This window comes from Phascolarctos cinereus, unplaced genomic scaffold (assembly GCF_003287225.1).
Source record: "Phascolarctos cinereus isolate Bilbo 61053 unplaced genomic scaffold, phaCin_HiC Scaffold_4;HRSCAF=312, whole genome shotgun sequence".
Classification (NCBI taxonomy): domain Eukaryota; kingdom Metazoa; phylum Chordata; class Mammalia; order Diprotodontia; family Phascolarctidae; genus Phascolarctos; species Phascolarctos cinereus.
The window spans coordinates 526,040,724-526,051,956 of record NW_027555847.1 but is presented as its reverse complement, the minus strand read 5'-3'; the positions used below and the strand labels follow the sequence as shown (position 1 = coordinate 526,051,956).

Sequence of the window (11,233 nt, the reverse complement as noted above, 5' to 3'; positions counted from 1 at the left end):
AAGGGAGTACAAGGAAGAATTCATTTTTTTCTGTGTTATTTTGTCTCATTATTTTTTGTAGCCTAGAACAATTAACTACACTTTTTATCCTGGTTGTTTTTTCTGATTGGATAAAATTCACAGTGGTATACTTCATGCTTCAAAACACCCTTGTCATCTTTCAAAGAAACATCACAAATTTCTTGTTTGCCTGACGCAGACAAATCAGAAATAGTAATTAGGTCACATAAGGCAGTTTCTCAATAACACATTTTCAGCACTTATTTTTGAAGTCATATGCTAAATGAATTACAAGACAGGCTTCAAAAGAGAGAGTAAGTATGAATTTTCTCCTATGTGGCCCCCTCTGAATAAGGGAAAGAGGAACCTGCAAAACTGGCAACTTCTGTGTTTATTGATTTGCTGTCTTTTATAATTTTATGGCATCATTCTCTGATGATAGTAATATTTTTTCACAACAAGCTTGAACAGAGTATTACCTATATTGTCTTTTCAAGAAGAGCTAATTCTTGTAAAATCAGTTGATGTTTAAATATATACATATATAGTACGTATATGTGTGTGTGTGTATACATATATATATATATATATATATATATATATATATATATATAAACTTTTTTTGAAGAGCAAAACACACTTTGATGCTAATAATACTGAGATCAGATGATCAAACTTAAGGCCTTTGAACAACTTCCTTCTCTCTCAGCCTTATTCCCCATGATTTATCTATGTTTTTTTATATACACACACATACAAGTATATATACATACGTATATAATATATGTATATGTTTGTATGTATATGTATGTGTGTATATAAACACACACTTCTATATGCATATTATATATACTTACACATACATATATATGTACAACACCTAATTTTTTGGTCTTATAGAAAGACTAGTTATAGAATTTTAGATTTAGAGCTGGAATCAACCTTAGATAGTTTCTAATCTAATCCCCTCATTTTCCAAATGAAACAAAATAAAACAATCCCGGAGACCATAGATGTTAAGCAATTTACCCAAGGTCACACAGGTGATACTAAATTAAGTCCAAGACAAGGTTTGAATCCAGGCCCTCTGACTCCATATTCAGAATACCGTATTATCTACATACTCCATGTACTCTTTAATGGTTCAATGTCTCCATGGAAAAAAGGTCTTCTGAACTCTCATGCTTATTTCACCTGCTTATTTCTTCCTTCTTTAATATTTTATCACTGACTTAAATGAAGTGGCATGCTTATCCAGTTCACAGATGAAACGGAAATAAAGGAAAGGGGATGGGAACAAGAATTTACTATGTAGCTATTATGTGCTGGGAACTGTGCTAAGTGATTTACAGATTTTTATCTCCCTTGATCCTTACAAAAACCCTGGGAGGTGGGTGTTATTATTATCCCCATTTTATAGGTGAGGAAACTGAGACAGGCAAAGATTAAGGGACCTGTTCCAGGTCATATGGCTAGTAAACAATTGAAGCTGGATTTGAACTCAGATCTTCCTTATTTCAAGCCCAGTGGTCTCTCTACCAAATCACATAACTGTTTCAATTTTTTTTTTGAAACAAGGCTTGAAACTAGATAGAACATAATCAGTAGCAGAGTCAGAGTTAACAAAGATTTTTAGGATAAGATTTTGTATAAAATCTAATAAGATTAAATTTAATAGCAATAAATACAACACTTGAATATAAAAATAAACTTTTTGTGTTAGGGAAAGAAAAAAAACTTGACTGAAAGTTGATGTGAGAAGAAAAAAATGATTTTGGCAAATAATTTAATATTCCTTATATTTTTTCCAGTTGACAAAGATCTAGGGAGTTTAGTGACCTGTAAGTTGAATATAAGAAAGAATATGACATGACAGTCAATAAATCAAGGAGACATAACATTCAAGAAAAAAAAAAAGATGTTGTAGTCCCATTGCTTTTTCCCTCATTCCACTTTAAGAGCACTGTGTTAAGTTTTACATGCTATGTTTTAGGAATGACTTTGACAAGTTGAACTGTGTCCAGAGAAGAGTAACCCAAGATAGTGAAGAAACTAAAAATGAATCTTATGAAGATAGATTGATGGGATTTAGAATATTTAGCCTGGAGAAGAAAAGACTTAAATTACATATCATAGAGGATTTTAACTCCTTGAAAGGCTGCTATGTTGAAGAAGGATTAGAGTCATCCCAGTTGGCTTCAGAAAATATAACTGAGGGCAATGAATGGAAATTTCAAAGAAGCAAATTTAGATTTGGTACATTTAAACATTTCTTAACAACTGTTGATATCTAAAAGGAGATTTGTATGCCTTAACTAGTAGTATATTCACATCCTCTAAATGTCTTCAAGCATAGGCTGAATGAACACCTCTCAGTTATGTGTAAACAAGGGGTAAACAATTTGTATGTTGTCCTAGAAGCTAGTCATTGAAGATATTTTTGGTTTTGGGGAGTAACACAGTCATATCTTTGTTTTATGAATATCAATATACAAGCTATGTAGAGGACTGAAGAAAGCAGAGATTAGAATTAGAATAGCACAATTACAAGGCTATTGTGATACTCCAGGTAAGAGGTACTAACTAGACAGAGGCTGTGTGAGAGGAGACAAGGACATAGATGTGGCAGGTATTTTTGGAGCTAGAATCAATAAGAAATTAAATATGCGGGATGAAGGAGAAGAAAGAGTCCAGGATAAGAGTAAGAACTTAGGTGATTGAAAGTATGACTGATTTATTAAATAGAAATAGAGATATCTGTAGGAAAGAAGAAAAAATGAGTTTTTGGACATGTTGGTTGTGAGATGTATTTGAGACATGCAGTTGTAGTTATCAAGCAGATATTTGGTACATGGAACAAAGAGTTCCAAATTTAATCCAAAATTGAAAAAAAAAAACAAAACTCAGCAGCTCAGAATAATGGTTGAATCTAGTGAGATTAATAGGGATAAATGCAAAACAACTTTTGGGCTTTAAAAAAATCAATAAATATGTATTATATGACATTTATGACTACACAACAATTCTTGAAAAAAAAAGCCTGTGGTTTGGTGGACTGAAATTTTTTTAATGAAACTTGGTAATTTCTGATATTCCCTCTAACTTTAGAAACATCTAATTTTGAGAGAAAAAAAAACCTAGGACATTCACTTGTAAATATCTTTATAGTCAAAATAGTTCCATCCTAAAACTGAAGTTATTTTTCAAGTCCATGTGGTACTTCACATTTATTCCTATTATATTTAATCTTGTTACATTTGTTAAATTGTATGATTCTGCTGGGTCTTTTTTTTTTTAAGCAATTGGGGTTAGGTGACTTGCCCAGGGTCACACAGCTAGTAAGTGTCGGATGTTTGGTCTGAATCTGGATTTGAACTCAGGTACTCCTGACTTCAGGGCCTGTTCTCTATCCACTGCGCCACCTAGCTGCCCCCACTGTTGGGTCTTTTGGAAGAGGCATTATCATCTAATGCATGTTTTTTCCCCAAATTTCTGTAATAAAAATTTAATAAACATATTTTCATCCAAATGATTGATAAAAATCTTGAATAGAATAGAGACAAGCAGAGATGATACTGCTTCAATCTATGCTAACTAGCCATTGTAACTACCATCTTATTTGTCAATATTTTCCTTATAATGAGATCTGTGAACACATATAGACTTGTTGTCCCAATACACACTTGCACTGGCAAGGGTCAGAGTGAAACTAATACATTTCCCCTAAGAGTCCTATGGGTAAACCTTGATGGGCTAATGACAATATTCTAATTTTATCATTTTTAGCTATCACATAATATCTTCTCATTGTCATCTAGCTAATTAACATATGATATAAGAAATTGACCAGTTGATTTTCCTCATTGTCAATTAATCAAATATTTTTGTACATACAAGTACTTTTCCTTTTTATTTTTTATCACTTTGGGAATACAGACCTAGTAGTGATATTGCTAGATCAAAAGGTGTGCACAGTGTTATAGCCCCTTGGGCATAGTTCCAAATTTCTTTCCAGAGCGGTTGGGTCAGTACACATCTCCACCAACAAGGCATTAGTGTTTTAATTTTTCCCACATCATTTCCAACATTTATCATTTTCTTTTTCTTTTTTTTTGTCATATTAGCCAATCTAATAGGTGCGATGTGGTACCTCAGAACTGGTTTAATTTGCTTTTATCTAATCACCAGTGACAGAATATTTTTACGTGACTATGGATAACTTTAATTTCTTCATCTGAAAACTGCCTATTTGTATCTTTTAACCATTTTTCAACTGGGGAATAACTTGTATTCTTCTAAATTTGACTCATTTCTCTCTCTCTCTCTCTTCATATATGCACATACACATATGTACATATCTATGCATACATATACATACACACATATGTGTGTGTGTGTATATATATATATATATGAGAAATCAGACCTTTATCAGAGACACTGTCGGTAAAAATTATTTCCCAGCTTTCTGATTTCCTTATAATCTTGTTTACATTGGCTTTGTGCAAAAACTTTCTAATTTAATGTAATTAAAATTCTCCATTTTTCATTTCATAATGCTCTCTTGTCTCTTGTTTGGTCATAAATTCTTCCCTTCTCTATAGATCTGACAGATAAAATATTCTTTGCTCTCATAATTTGTTCACAGCATCCACTTTTTGTCTAAATTGTGAAATCATTTTCACTTTATCTTGTTATATGGTGTGAGAAGTTGGTCTATACCTAGTTTCTGACATACTGTTTTCCAGTTTTCCCCACAGTTTGTGTCAAATAGTGAGTTTTTATCCCAGAAGCTGGAGTATTTGGATTTATCAAATAGTAGATTACCATAGTCATTGTCTATTGTGTCTTGTGTACCTAACCTATATTTTGCTGATCCACTACTCTGTTTCTTAACCAGGACCAAGTAGTTTTCATTTATTTATTTGTTTTGCTTTTCAGTGAGGAGATTAGGGGTAAGTGACTTTCCCAGGGTCACATAGCTAGTAAGCATCAAGGGTCTGAGGCTATATTTGAACTCAGATCCTCCTGACTTCAAGGCTGGAGCTCTATCCACTGGGACACCTAGCTGTCCCAGTACCAAGTAGTTTTGATGATTACTGCTTTATAACACAATTTAAGATCTGGTACAGGTAGGCCACCTTCCCTTGTATTTATTTTCATTAATTCTCTTAATATTCTGGAACTTTTGTTTTTTCAGATGAATTTTGTTATTATTTTTTCTATCTCTATAAAATAATTTTTGATAGTTTGATTCATATGGCAATGAATAAGTAAATTAATTTAGGTAGAATTGTCATTTTTTATTATTTTAGCTCAGCCTACCCATGGACAACTGATGTTTTCCCGATTATTTGGATCTGACTTTATTTGTGTGAAAAGTGTTTTGTAATTGTGTTCATATAGTTCCTTGGTTTGTTTTGGCATGTAGACTCCCAAATATTTTATAATACAGTAACTTTAAATGAAATTTATCTTTCTGTCTCTTGCTGTTGGGCTTTGTTAGCAATACATAGAAATGCCAATGATTTATGTGGGTTTGTTTTATATCCTGCAACTTTGCCAAATTTGTTTGTAATTTCAAGTAATTTTTTTTTACTTGATTCTCTGGGATTCTCTAAGTATGTCATCATATAATCTTCAAAGAGTTATAGCTTTGTTTGTTCTTTGCCTATTCTAATTCCTTCAATTTCTTTTTCTTCTCTTATTTCTAAAGCTAATATTTTCAGTACCATATTGAATAACACTAGTAACAATGGACACCCTTGTTTCATACCCGATCTTGGTAGAAATACTTCTAGCTTATCCCCATTACATACAATGCTTGCTGATGATTTTAGGTAGATGCTACTTATCATTTTAAGGAAAATTCCATTTGTTCCTGTGCTCTCTAGTGTTTTTAATAGAAACGGGTGCTGTCTTTTGTCAAAAGCTTTTTCTGCAACTATTGAGAAGATCATATGATTTCTGTTAGTTTTGTTATTTATATAGTCAACTATGCTGATAGTTTTCCTAGTATTGAACCAGTCCTGCATTCCTGGTATAAATCCCACCAGGTCATAGTGTAATATCCTTATGATAAGGTGCTGTAATCACTTTGCTAATAGTTTATTTAAATGTTTTACATCAACACTCATTAGGGAAATTGCTCTCTCTTATTTTTTTTTCTCTGTTTTGCCTTTTCCAAATTTAGGTACCAGAGCCATATATATATATAAAAATTAATTTGGTAGGACTCCTTCTTTGCCTATTTTCCCAAATAGTTTATATAGTATTGGAATTAATTGTTCTTTAAATGTACCATAGAATACACTTGTGAAACCATTTGACCATGAAGATTGTTTCTTAGGGAGTTCATTGATGGCTTGCTCAATTATTTTTTTCTGAAATAGGACTATTTAAATATTTTATTTCCTCTTCTGTTAATCTCGTCTATATATATATATATATTTATAAATATTCATCCATTTCACATAGATTGTCAGATTAATTAGCATACAATTGGGTAAAATAGCTCCTAATTACTTTTTTATTTCCTCTTCAGTGGTGGTGAATTCGCCCTTTACATTTTTGACACTGGTAATTTGGTTTTCTTCTTCTTTTTTTCCCCACCAGATAAACCAAAAAGGTATCTATTTTATTATTATTTTTTATTATAACCAACTTTTAGTTTTATTTATTATTTGAATAGTTTTCTAAATTTCCATTTTATTAATAGCCTTTTATATTCAGAATTTCTAGTTTGGTATTTAATTGGGGATATTTAATTCATTCTTTTTCTAGCCTTTTTAGTTCCATCCTCAATTCATTGATCTCCTTTTTCTCTATTTTTTTTTCACATAAGCATTTAGAGATAGACAATATCCCCTAATAACTGCTTTGGATGCATCCTATAAGTTTTAGTATGTTGTCTCATTGTTGTCATTTTCTTTAATGAAGTTATTGATTGCTTCTATGATTTGTTGTTTGACCCAGTCTGTGCCCACAACCAGATAGTACACTGAATGGAAAGGCATGAAATAAGACATGAAGTGGGCCAGGTGGAGCAGAAAAACGGACTCATTTTATTTTTCTGAGGGTACAGGATATATAGAGAAAATCCATCCTAACTTCAAAGAGTCCTCCCCATGAGACGCTCCTGAAACATCTGCTAAGGATGTGATAACATACATTTCCCCCTCATCAGAGTTCCTAGATACAGTTGTAAATTCCAAGGCTTTTTCCTGGCACCTGTATAGAGGAGTGAATATATAAATCTAAGTTTCAAAGAGTGAGAAGGAATATCTCAGGAACCTCCTAACAGGGAGAGATTGGAGAGCCATGCTTCTTCATTATTGAGCCTGGGCAAAGGTCAAACTCCATCCTGGATCTTAAACCCATATCAGACTCTTAAGATCGGCCCTCAACACAAGTCATTCTTTTTTTTTAATTAATTAATTTATTTTTAGTTTTCAACATTCACTTCCATAAGATTGTGAGTTTCCAATTTTCTTACCATCTCTTCCCTCCCTCCACCCCAAGACAGCATGTAATTTGATAAAGGCTCTACATACGCATTCATATTAAACCTATTTCACATTAGTTATGGCATAAAAATGAATTAGAACCAATAGGAGAAACCATGAGAAAGAAGAAACAATCAAAAAAGAAACAAAAAAGAGAAAGCAAATAATATGCTTCAACCTGTATTCAGACACCACAGTTCTTTTTCTGTATGTAGATAGTATTTTGTACATGAGTCTTTTGGAGTTGTCTTAAATCTTTGCATTGTTAAGATAGATAGATAAGATAGATAAGTCTATTAAAGTTAGTCATCACACAATGTGGCACTTACTGTGTACAACGTTCTCCTGGCTGTACTCACTTCACTCAGCATCAAATCATATAAGTATTTCCTGGTTTTTCTGAAGTCTGTCTGCTCATCATTTCTTACAGCATGACATCATTCCATTACATTCATATACCACAACTTGTTCAGCCATTTCCCAATTGATGGGTATCCCCTCAATTTCCAATTCTTGTCCACCACAAAAAAGCTGCTATAAACATTTTTGTGCATGTGGGTCCTTTCCCCATTTGTATGATCTCTTTCAGATAAAGACCTAGAAGTGCTATTGTTGGGTCAAAGGGCATGCACAGTTTGATAGCTCTTTGGGCATAGTTCCAAATTGCTTTCCAGAATCGTTGGATTAGTTTGCAATTCCACCAACAATGCATTAGTGTTCCAATTTTCCCACATCTTCTCCAGCATTTATCATTTTCCTGGTTTGTCATGTTAGCCAATCCAATAGGTGTGATGAAGTACCTCAGAGTTGTTTTGATTTGAATTTCTCTAATAAATAGAGATTTGAGCAATTTTTTATGTGACTACTGAAAGCTTTAATTTCTTCATTTGAAAACTTCCTGCTCATATCCTTTGACCATTTATCAATTTCAGAATGACTTATATTCTTATAAATTTGACTCAGTTCTCTACATATTTTAGAAATGAGGTGTTTATCAGAGACTCTGGTTGTAAAAATTCTTTCCCAGTTTTCTGCTTCCCTCCTAATCTTGGTTTTATTGGCTTTGTGCAAAAACTTTTCAATTTAATGTAATCAAAATTATCCATTTTGCATTTCATAACATTTTCTGTCTCTTATTTGGTCATAAATTCTTTTGTCCTCCATGACCCACTCATTCTTTAGGGTCAGATCAATTAGTTTCCAATTAGTTTTTAGTCTATCTTTCCATGGCCCTTTATTACACATAATTTTTGTTGTATCATAGTCTGAAAAGGATTTATTTAATACTTATCCTTTTCTACATTGGATTGTGAGTTTTTTATGATCTAATACATGGTCAATTTTTAAGTAGATGCCATGTATCACTGAGATAAAAGATATATTCCTTTCTATCCCCATTCAGTTTTCTCCAAAAATTTATCATATGTAACTTTTGTAAAATTCTGTTCATTTCCTTACCTTCTTTCCTGCTTATTTTGTGGTTAGATTTATTTATTTCTGAGAGGGGAGGTTGAGGTCCCCCACTATTATAGTTTTCCTGTCTATTTCTTCCTGTAACTTCTCCTTTAAGAATCTGGATGCTATACCCCTTATTGCATCTAGGTTTAGTATTGTCTAGAGTAGCTTTTAGCAAAATGTAGTTCTCCTCCCTTATCTCTTTTTATTAGGTCTATTTTTGCTTTTGTTTTGTCTGAGATCGAGATTGTTACCCCTATTTTTTTTCTTTTTCTTTGTTTTTAACTTCAGCTGAAGGATAATATATTCTGCTCCAGCCTTTTGCCTTTACTCTGTGTACATCTCTCTACCTCAAAAGTGTTTCTTGTAAACAACATATTGTAGGATTATGTTTTTTAATCCACTTTGCTATTTACTTCCATTTTATGTGAGAGTTCATTCCACTCACATTCACAATTAGGGTTACTAATTGTGTCTTTCTCTCCATCATATTTCACCTCATGCTTATACTTTCCTCTCTCTTTTCATCTTTTCCTTTCTCACAGGGTTTTGCTTTTGACCTTCTCCCTCAATCTGCCTTCCCTTTTATCAGCTCCCCTCCTTTTTCTTATCCCTTTCCCCTACTACTTCTTCCCTTCCTTCTGCCCCCCCTTCTATTTTTCCCCTCTTCTGAAATAGGTCTTTACCCCTCTTCATGTGGTATAATTTACCCTAATCTGCCTCCTCTTTTCCTTTTCTACCAGTACAATAATTTTTTTCACCCCATAATTAATTTTTTTATCATTATATAAAAGTCAACTTATACTCACACCCTCTGTCTATGTATATCCTTTCCAAATGCCCTAATAAAACACACAATTCTCACGAGTTAAAAATATCATCTTCCCATGTAGGGATGTAAACAGTTTAACCTTACTGAATAACATTTTTTTTTTCTTTCCTGTTTACCCTTTTCTTCTTCTCTTGAGTCTTGTATTTAAAAATCAAATTTTCTGTTCAGTTCATTTTTTTAAAATCAAGAATGCTTTAAAGTCTCTTATTGTATTCAATGTCCATCTTTTCCCCTGAACAATTATGTTTAGTTTTATTGGGTAGTTGATTCTTGGTTGTAATCCAAGCTCCTTTGCTGTCTGGAATATATTCCAAGCCCTCTGATCCTTTGAAGTAGAAGCTACGAAATCCTGTGTAATCCTATCTATGGTTCCACAATATTTAAATTGTTTCCTTCTGGCTGCTTGCAGTATTTTCTCCTAAACCTGATAAGTCTGGAGTTCAGCTAAAACAGTCCTTGGAATTTTCATTTTGGATCTCTTTCAGGAGGTGATTAATGGATTCTTTCAATGATTATTTTACTCTCTGGTTCTACTATATCAAGGCAGTTTTCCTTGATAATTTCTTGAAAGATGTTGTCCAGGCTTTTTTTTTTTTAATCATGGCTTTCAGGTAGTCCTATAATTCTTAAATTACCTCTCCTGGATCTATTTTCCAGGTCAGTAAGGTATTTCCAATACTGTATTTTACATTTTCTTATTTTTTTTATTCTTTTGCTTTTGTTGGACTGATTCTTTATGTCTCATAGAATCATTAACTTCCACTTACCCATTTCTAATTTTTAAGGAATTATTTTCTTCAGTTAACTTTTGTATCTCCTTTTCTAATTGTCCAGTTTTAATTTTTAAGGAGTTCTTTTCTTCAGTGGATTTTTTTTCCCATTTGGCCAATTTTAGTTTTTTAAGGAATTGTTTTCTCCTTTTCGGGCGGTGAAGATCTCCCTGTGCCACCATGCCTCTCCCCAAAGACCTCTTGCACCCTTCTCCCAAGAAGGAGAAGCAGAAACCCAAGAAGAAGTGCCTGGTGCAGAGTCCGAACTTGTATTTCATGGATGTAAAGTGCCCAGGGTGCTATAAAATCACCACTGTCTTCAGCCATGCACGAACAGTGGTTCTCTGTGTGCGATGCTCCACTGTGCTCTGTCAGCCTACTGGAGGAAAGACTTACAGAAGGATGCTCTTTCAGATGGAGGCAGCATTGATAACTGAATCAAGATGATTGAGAAACTGTAAAGAATAAAACAAATTTGATACAGCCAATTTTTGTCCTTCCTTTTCCAAGCAGTTGACTGTCTTTTGCATACCTCTCATTTCTTTCACCAATTTTTCTTCCACTTCTCTTATTTGACTTAAAATCCTTTTCGAGCTCTTCCAAGAAGGCTTTTTAAGCTTGAGACTAATTCATATTCCCCTTCTGAGTTCATACTTTGATCATTTTTGTCA

At 33.1% G+C, this 11,233-nt stretch overlaps 1 pseudogene; it reads left to right on the top strand.

The window, feature by feature from the left end:
* The first annotated feature begins 10,742 nt into the window (after nt 1–10,742).
* Nucleotides 10,743–10,992, top strand: LOC110207885 (small ribosomal subunit protein eS27 pseudogene; annotated as a pseudogene).
* The last annotated feature ends 241 nt before the right edge of the window (nt 10,993–11,233 follow it).